This window comes from Notolepis coatsorum, assembly GCF_963971535.1.
Source record: "Notolepis coatsorum genome assembly, chromosome: 7".
Taxonomy (NCBI): domain Eukaryota; kingdom Metazoa; phylum Chordata; class Actinopteri; order Aulopiformes; family Paralepididae; genus Notolepis; species Notolepis coatsorum.
The window spans coordinates 164,979,505-164,989,878 of record NC_140171.1 but is presented as its reverse complement, the minus strand read 5'-3'; the positions used below and the strand labels follow the sequence as shown (position 1 = coordinate 164,989,878).

At 41.6% G+C, this 10,374-nt stretch overlaps 1 long non-coding RNA gene across 1 annotated transcript; it reads right to left on the bottom strand.

The window, feature by feature from the left end:
• Positions 1-6,741: 6,741 nt before the first annotated feature.
• LOC311232434 lies at positions 6,742-9,239 on the bottom strand. The gene is made up of 3 exons (XR_014619951.1): positions 9,217-9,239; positions 7,320-7,457; positions 6,742-7,225 (listed from the first exon to the last, which is right to left on the bottom strand). It is a non-coding gene; the product is annotated as an uncharacterized lncRNA (long non-coding RNA).
• Between the last annotated feature and the right edge of the window lie 1,135 nt (positions 9,240-10,374).

Here is a 10,374-nt window from a genome sequence, read left to right as displayed (position 1 = left end):
AGATATATATATATATTTTTTTTAAATCTTTTCCCCCCTCCTTTTTCCGATTTTTCTCCCATCCCACTGTTAGTCGTTATGCCAATCCCCTTCCTGGTCGTTGCGCACCCCCCCCTACTGTTGGTCCGGGAGGCCGGAGACTATCACATGCTTTCCTCCGACACATGTGCAGCCAGCCGGCAGCCAGCCTGGCAGCGCGGACTCTCACTGGGAGAGTGTAACGTGTGGAAGGTCACACTACCTCTCTCCAGATCCTTCCCTCGCTGTGCAGGCGCCCCGACCGAACTGTAGGAGTCGCTGTTTACAACGACCAGGACCCACCCACGCCGGCTTCCCACCCACTGACACTGCCAATTGTGTCAGCACGGACGACCGACAAGCCGGAGGTACCGCTGGCAGTTGGATTCGATCCCACTGTCTCCGCGGTGGTAGGCAGACGCTTAGTCCGCTGCGCTACCCGGCCGCCCCTGACTGAGATTTTCAATCTGTCCCTGGCCCAGGCAAAAGTTCCCACATGCTTCAAAGTCACCTCCATCATTCCTGTCCCTAAACACGCCTCCCCAGAGAGCCTCAATGACTACCGACCCGTAGCACTCACCTCCATCATCATGAAGTGCTTCGAGAGGCTAGTCCTGGCTCACCTTAAATCCTGCCTACCACCCTCACTTGACCCCTACCAGTTTGCCTACCGCCCTCACTTGACCCCTACCAGTTTGCCTACCACCCTCACTTGACCCCTACCAGTTTGCCTACCACCCTCACTTGACCCCTACCAGTTTGCCTACCGCCCTCACTTGACCCCTACCAGTTTGCCTACCACCCTCACATGACCCCTACCAGTTTGCCTACCACCCTCACTTGACCCCTACCAGTTTGCCTACCACCCTCACTTGACCCCTACCAGTTTGCCTACCACCCTCACTTGACCCCTACCAGTTTGCCTACCGCCTTCACTTGACCCCTACCAGTTTGCCTACCACGCTCACTTGACCCCTACCAGTTTGCCTACCACCCTCACTTGACCCCTACCAGTTTGCCTACCACCCTCACTTGACCCCTACCAGTTTGCCTACCGCCCTTACTTGACCCCTACCAGTTTGCCTACCACCCTCACTTGACCCCTACCAGTTTGCCTACCACCCTCACTTGACGCCTACCAGTTTGCCTACCGCCCTCACTTGACCCCTACCAGTTTGCCTACCACCCTCACTTGACCCCTACCAGTTTGCCTACCACCCTCACATGACCCCTACCAGTTTGCCTACCACCCTCACATGACCCCTACCAGTTTGCCTACCACCCTCACTTGACCCCTACCAGTTTGCCTACCGCCAGAACAGGTGTAATGACAATAAAGTGAATCTAATCTAATCTAAAAAATTATGTCATTGATTGAAAAGTAGAGCGCGGTACTAATATTTAATTGTGTGCCCAGGTAAACGAGAAGCCATTCTTCCTGTTTTCAATGATCAATATTGAGATATGGGGGAAGGCCATACCACAATGGTCACAATACCAGTGATGTATAGAGATATCCAGGAGAGGTCATATTCCAGGTGGAGTGAACTCCTATTGAGCGGAGCATTTAACGCCTTACTTTTATAAATAATAAAGTACCTTGGACCTGATGAGGAACTAAATGTTAACAAAGTATATAAAACAAATATTATTCACCTGATTTTTATTTGAGGTAAACAGATGGATAGGTCTTTACTGAATGTGTCATTAGGAAGGGAAGTAGAAGCCATTCTGGAAGGATTTCAGGTAATCAGGTCTGAGACTTGAGTAACAATAATCAATAGTTTAACATCAAATTCCTCAATAGGTGCTTAATCATGATTATTATGCCTTCTAAAGTAAATGTTACTGTATTTATAAAGGACCTTTCAATACAGTTAAAGGGTAACTATCTTATAAATTGCCTTTTTGAGTGTTTAGCATTGTTTCCTAGCTATGTGAACTTATATTAATATGATCTATGTCTCTAATTCTCATATTGGCACATTCTTCCAATTCTCCTCTCACAATATTCACCCTCACTGAACTGAGTCATCTGAAAATGTGATGATTTGTGATGTCAGAAAGACACCGCTGCATGATAATGGCGAGGTACAGATGTGGGACTGGAAAACGAGGCGTCTACCGCCGGTAGCAAGCTAGATGACGCTAGATGACGTCTTTTTACCCTGCTCTGCCTGGTTCAACCAGTAGGGGGAGTCGAGTTACACGGTGGAGAGAGGGAGCTATTCTACAATCTGTGTGTGTGTGTGCATGCGACACTAGTCTTGGACATATTATTTTGCAATGTAATGCTTTTCTGTAGATTATTTGACTGTCATTGGTACAGTAATGGTGTGGTATTTTCGATTAACGTGCGTTTTTTATGGATAATCATCTAGATACTCAGATACAGTGCAGTATTATTCTTTACGAGACAACCCAAACGTGCTGGCACCGAAGACCCGCCCTACTCTGCCTCTGATTGGCAGAATGTGGCTCTAGTTAGGCTCTGGTTGGGGGAAATGTAACTGGCCCGTCGATTATTGTGATCAGGCTGTCCTGTGGATTTCAGCTGTCGCTGTACTGAATTTACTGGTAAACTAAATTAGGTTTAACGTTAGTTTGTTTACTACAGTTATGTAGTCAACTAAGGTAACGTTACAGTAGCAACTGCTCAAATAAAGCTGTATCGACATTGCTGTCAAGTTAACGTTATGGTCTCTCGAAAATTGAATGCGACCTCAAGGCTTTTCAACACTGGCCGCGTAATATTAGTTAACGTTCATTTAGCAGAATGTAATGTGTAACGTTTAATCAACGTGAAATGGCCCTGAATACATCATATAATGTGTTTCCCAGCTGCTTATATTGTAAGTGTATGCCCAAAAATATATATCACTGAATTGAAAATGGGGGACCCTGATGTAAACAAGACTAAAGTCTTTCTCTGGTCTGTGCATCCCCTTAACAATTGTGTGTATTGAGCTGTACTGTATTGTACTCATTCTGCAATCTGTTAATGACATTTACATATCTGTAGATACTATATCTATATCTGTACATCCCTTACCTACTCTTACTAGTTACGCTGCTGGCCAGTATGACTTACTACCATATAGTGTCTTTATACCTGTATCACTGTACATATTAATACTATCTATATCTGTACATATCTCTTACCTACTCTTACTAGTTACACTGCTGGTCAGTATGACTTACTACCATAGTGTCTTTATACCTGTATCACTGTACATATTAATACTATATCTCTTACCTACTCTTACTAGTTACACTGCTGGTCAGTATGACTTACTAGTTACTACCATAGTGTCTTTATACCTGTATCACTGTACATATTAATACTATATCTATATCTGTACATATCTCTTACTAGGGACACTGTACATTGGAATACTGACATACATTTGCCATGGAAACTGTACATTGGAGGAGGTTGGGTAGGTGGGGTGGGGTTGGGTGGGGCTGTACATTGGAATACTGACAAAGCCATGCTTGGTCTTTATTGTACAACTGGGTTAGGACATTTGTAGGGGCCAGTTTTGAATTGCAGTCTCCCGTAGGTGTTCTTTGAGAGTGTTTTTGAAGGTGGGTAGTGATTTACATTCCTTTACAGCTTTGGGTAGGGCGTTCCACATTGTTGTGGCATAATTGCGAAACGTGTTCAGTCCCTTGTTTGAGCCGAATCTGGGTTTTACATGATTTGTGGAGCTCCCTCTGGTGTTGTGATCATGGTATTCACTGACCTTTGGGAAGTATTTTGACATGTACATGGGTACCTTGGTCGTGTAGTGTATCTTGTAGACCAGGCCCATTGCAAGTTGCTGTACTCTGTTGTCTACTCTAAGCCATCCTAGGTTGGCAAAGTGTGCAGGGGTGAGGTGGGTTCTAGGAGTCAGGTCAAGCAGTAGTCTGACTAGTTTGTTTTGAGATGTTTGTAATTTGGTTTTTAGTGCCTTTGAGGTGCTTTGGTACCATGAGGTGCAAGCATAGTCGTAGTACCCTTGAATGAGTGCTCCTGCCAGAGTCTTCAGGGTATTCTTGTTTACCAGGGAGGAGATCCGGTACAAGAATCGAGTTCGTTGATTGACTTTTTTTTATTACATTGGATGCCATTTTGTCACATCTGGACATTAATAAATACAAAAGTGTATTGTTATTGTTGTCATGTATTGTTGTCATGAACTGAATAGATTCCAGAAGTCATAATCCACTTAGTCCTGCTCCCAAAACTATTTTGAATATGTTGTAAAATAAATGCAACTACTGCAGAAGTAGGAATATCATTAGAATACAGTACAGTATTCTAAGGCGAGCACAGAAAGACTCAGAAGAAGCTTCTATCCCCAGGCCATCAGGCTGCTAAACGAACAATGAATGAACACTACACAACAACAACCACCAAACGCACATAGCACACACATCCACACGCACACACTCACTTTAAACAAACACACTGTAGCACCCACTCCACACACTTATAGCACACACCCACTTTAAACAAACACACTGTAGCACCCACTCCCCACACTTTATATTTATGGATGAAGGATTGCACTACAACTCGTACACCTTACTGTAAATTGTACCTAAAATTGTACCTCATCCCATTTCTGCTTTGCACTAGATAGTACTGTACATTAGTACACTGCATAGTATTGTGTATTGTATATTATATGGTAACTCAGAACATTGTACATATGTCTATACCGAACACTGTGACCTCATTTTCTTCTTCTAAATTCATGCTATATTATGTTATTTGATACTATCTTGTCTAGCACAGTCTCTGGAGCGTAACAGTAAGAAGCATTTTGTATGAAAGTATTCTGTACTTCTGTATGACAACTATTAAAGAACTTGAACTTGAACTTGTATGTATTACTATCTACTACTACAGTACTACCTATGCTGCTATGTCTATACTACTATGTATCACAAACAGTACTGTATTTGCAAATCTGGTATGTCATAAATGTATAGATGTAGCAGTACTGTCTATCTGTATGTCGTGTATGTCATATATGTTACGATGAATTGAAAATGGGGGACCCTGATGTAAACAACCAGTATGGCCACTACAATACTGTAACAAAAATGAGCAGAAGTATTTCAATTATTAGACGGAATGCCTATTTTTTAACAGACACAGCTACTGTACCAAGCAAGTCATACAATCACTCGTTTTGTCACATCTGGACTACTGTCCAGCAATCTAAAAAATAGTAAGATAAAATAGACAGAGTAAAATAGTGCAGTGCAATAAAATAGTAGAATAGAATAGATACAACTTATTTTTTTACAATGAGAATTTTATTACCATTGCAGAATGGGTAAACTACAGTCAATACACACAATTGTTAAGGGGATGCAGACCAGAGAAAGACGTTTGTACATTGCAAAGTTCATCCTTCCTCTGCAGAGTTCAAATAAAGCTGACTTGACCTGACTTGAAAAAAACAGTGTTGAGACAACCCCCCCCCCCCCCCTCACCATCAATGTACAGCCCCCCACCCCACCTACCCACCTATTAACACCTCATCAAGGAGAGGGGGCAGGGAGGTGTCGGTCACAGTCACAGTACGGTCACAGTTCCATCCTAGAGGCTAATCTTTCCTGTGACAAAATGGCATCCAATGTAATATATTCCATAGTATATTCCACTACAATGGGTACAATACTGACCAGAGAAAGACTTTCGTCTTGTTTACATCTACTATTTTTATTATTGTCTATTTAAAACTTAAAAAAAGGGGTGAAACGATACAGCATTCACTTTACGGCCTATAGGGATATTTTATTTCAATTCTCTGTTAGAAAAGAGAAATATTAAGCCCTGTGCAAGGAATAATATGAAAATGTGCCATTGAATAGCCTGTAGCTAGATATGACATTTGGACATGACATGTTTGTCCTCCATAGATACAGTAATTTAATGGAAATTGTATTAACAGATTGCAAAATGGGTACAATACAGTACAGCTCAATACACACAATTGTTAAGGGGATGCAGACCAGAGGAAGACTTTCGTCTTGTTTACATCAGGGTCCCCCATTTTCAATTCATAATGACAACAGTACCGATAGGAGATAAGATAAGATAAAAAACTGAAGAATATTGATCAGGCCAGAGTTACATTATTATTTCAGGTGTATTCTCATCAGAAGCCATGGAGAACTATAAGTCTTTAGAGGCATACCGCTTCTTTGTCTCTGGTTGGGTAGAAACCGTGTTCCACCGGAAACTGACAAGGTGCACCTTGTTGCGGGCGGATGTCAGACCATCCTACAGAGTGAATGATGATCCACATCATCCTTGGGTGGCCTTAGATGGCACGGGAAAGGTGGTTGCAGGTCACTGTGACTGTATGGCAGGGTGAGTTATACAAAATAATATTTTTTAAATAAAAAATAAATAATAAAAAGAATGTTGCCACAAATTTACCAGTGTTACCCACCCAACAGGAGCAACAGGCAACCAGCAGCACAAGCACTCCAGTCTACTGCTTGTGTAAAACAACAACAGAATCAGAGAGCATGGTTGGCTGTGACACCTGTGATGACTGGTTCCATCCCAGGTGTCTAAACCTCAAAAGGCTACCGAAAAGCAAGACATGGTATTGCCCGGAGTGCAGAAAAAAGAAAAAGAAGTCTAACCCTAACTAAGTTGCTGTACTCTGTCGTCTACTCTAAGCCATCCTAAGTTGTCAAAGTGGGCAGGGGTGAGGTGCGTTCTAGGAGTAAGGTCAAGCAGTAGTCTGACCAGTTTGTTTTGTGATGTTTGTAATTTAGTTTTTAGCCCTTTTGAAGTTTTATGTTATGGCTTCCTTCTTGGAGAAAATGTAGGTCTGCCAATGCTGCTGTTATGCATATGTTATGCATTGTTGTGCATGTTGAAACTTGAAATAGCACTTTTGTATTTTTGTATATAAAAAAAATAAGCATTTTTTACATGCATTGTTGTGCATGTTGAAATTGTAGGCCTGCCAATTGATGTCCACAGATGAAGCGGTCAAGGAGCTTGACTCGACCTTGGTTCTCTGTTGGTCACCATCCTCCTTGGCTGCATCCCTCTCCTCTCTGAGAGACTGCATCTCGTCAAACAGAGACTGCTCAGTGATGGGAGGTGTGGCTGCTTCCTCAACTTGGGCTGCTGCCTCAACTTGGATGTCTTGGCTGCAACGTTTAGTCCTCTTGTGGGGAGTCACTTTAAATGAAATAAAAACCATACTAATAAGAAACTGCAATTTAGGAACCCATTGATTTTGGCACATAACTGAAAACTAGATGATATCACTTACGATGGTATGAAGAGGAGTTCCTTTTTGCACGCCGCTCATGGCGACTGATGTTCGTTGACGTAGATGGTGTAGACTGTGATGTTGAAGGGAATACAGATGGAATGTAGTCTGGGTGTGTTTGGTCATTGACCTTTGCACCTGAATGAATGAATGAATGAATGAATGAATGAATGAATGAATGAATGAATGAATGAATGAATGAATGAAAACGTTATTAACAGATTGCAGAATGGATACAATACAGTACGGCTCAATACACACAATTGTTAAGGGGATGCAGACCAGAGAGACTTTCGTCTTGTTTACATCAGGGTCCCCCATTTTCAATTCATAGTGACATTTGTGACATACTCAACATACATGACATCATGACATTTATGGCATAGGGACATACATGACATACAGGTATATAGTACTGTTACATTTGTGACATAATATGATATGCAAATATACAGTACTGTTACCCCATAGATCCTGACAGAGAGTATATACATATGACATGTATATTACAAGCAATACGACTATTCAATAACAAGTCCTTAGAGCAAGGACAACAACACTGAATGTGATTGATAAATAGTATACTAGTAACATATAAAAATGAAAAAGGCATGTAGGCTACACTGAGAATGGACTATTATGGGGAAGTAGCTAGCAGAGACTGCTAGCTAATCAATCAATCAGCTAGCAGCTAACATCTGCTGTTTACAGCCTCACAGCCAATACAACTTAATTTACTATATAAATATGTGTTCCTTATTCTCACCTGTTATGAAATGGGTAGAGCAGACATACGTAGAATTTGACTTGGGGGACCAGGGTCTGCTTTTGCACGCTGCTCATGGCGACTGATGTTCGTTGACGTAGATGGTGTAGACTGTGATGTTGAAGGGAATACAGATGGAATGTAGTCTGGGTGTGTTTGGTCGTTGACATTTGCACCTGAATGAATGAATGAATGAATGAATGAAAACGTTATTAACAGATTGCAGAATGGATACAATACAGTACGGCTCAATACACACAATTGTTAAGGGGATGCAGACCAGAGAGACTTTCGTCTTGTTTACATCAGGGTCCCCCATTTTCAATTCATAGTGACATTTGTGACATACTCAACATACATGACATTTATGGCATAGGGACATACATGACATACAGGTATATAGTACTGTTACATTTGTGACATAATATGATATGCAAATATACAGTACTGTTACCCCATAGATCCTGACAGAGAGTATATACATATGACATGTATATTACAAGCAATACGACTATTCAATAACAAGTCCTTAGAGCAAGGACAACAACACTGAATGTGATTGATAAATAGTATACTAGTAACATATAAAAATGAAAAAGGCATGTAGGCTACACTGAGAATGGACTATTATGGGGAAGTAGCTAGCAGAGACTGCTAGCTAATCAATCAATCAGCTAGCAGCTAACATCTGCTGTTTACAGCCTCACAGCCAATACAACTTAATTTACTATATAAATATGTGTTCCTTATTCTCACCTGTTATGAAATGGGTAGAGCAGACATACGTAGAATTTGACTTGGGGGACCAGGGTCTGCTTTGGTCGACCCTCCTGTCTGCTCTACCCAGTCAAAGGAAGTTGACTTCGAGAATATACAGTACTGTTTACAGTATGTGTACAAGGGAAGACTACTCGAAATGTGTTGTTTTCTTTGTGCATTAAGCCAGTCAATTTGCTCTTTGTATGGGATTATAACGGAGTTGTTCTTGTTTGTGTGCTCCCCTCGCATTTGGCGATCAATTGGACTTGAAAACAGCAGTGACCACCACTCGTTAGATCATATGAAACAGTAGCCCCTGTCACGTCACGTAAGCGGCAGATAAAACAGTGAAGATCAGATCATTTGACTTACCACTTAATCCAACGTTCATTCCCCACAAGCGTCTCCGGTGACCCGAACACCAGCCAGTATTTACCCTGGTCGATTTGGTCGTCCACTCCTGCACTGTTCCCGGCACACGCTGCCGATTAAGGGCACGTACTTGGTCCTCAATAATGGACATTAGTGGACAAACCACTAAAACAATGGGGTTTACGTGCCATTTGGAATAGCCATAGGTCTTTGCTGTAGCCGGTATTTTTGTATTTCCGATTCACATTTAGGAGGCATAGCAAGTTCGGTTGTCTCGAAGGAAGGATATAATTCCAATTTGACTTTGACTTTGCGCCTCCTGGCGGCACAAAACAGAAACCGCACCCACCCTAATAAAACCATTTGACGAGAGCCGTTAACGGGCGGCAGAGGGCGTTGAAACGGCGGTAGGAGGGACCTCAATTTGCAATGCTGTAACTGTACATGATGAGCTGCACACAGTGGCTGGAGCCCAGGCTCAAAACGGCTCGAGATCTTGAGGTAGAAAAATGCTGTTTTTGAGGACTTGATTAGAAATACAAAACAATGAATAAAAAAAATATATATATTACAGAGGTGTTCCATAGACTCACAGAAATTGTGTAAAAGTGCCCAAATAGTGAAAGAAATAGTAAAATAGTTCCCATTTAAGTAACAAAGAAACACAAAGAAAAAAAAACAGGATTTTACACATTAAGAAAAATGCCTGTTGGTTGTTTTTAAAATTCAAATCAAACTTTATTTATATAGAGCCTTTTGTGCAAGATTGAAATACAAAGTGCTTAACGTAGAAATCATGTAAAATAAATACAACACAATAATTGAAATAGGAATAAAACAACAATAGTGGTAATGAAGTAATGAATTAGATAAAAGCTAATAAAAGGAGCATGGTGAGACAGACTGATGCAGCACAGCAAAAGCAGTCAAATTAAAACGGAATGGGTTAAACAACCATTTAAAAAAAGCAACTGGTTGGGCTGATCTAATCCCAGCAACTGGTTGGTGTAGTGGGAATTGGAGATTAAAAGAACTCGAACAGCCAGAGAGTGCGTTTCTCCGGTACTTTATTCAATCACATCATGTGTTCTCTTCCTCACACTCCCACAGAGTCAGTGGTTGTGGAAAAGAGCCCCGACCACTTGTCCGCTGACCCCT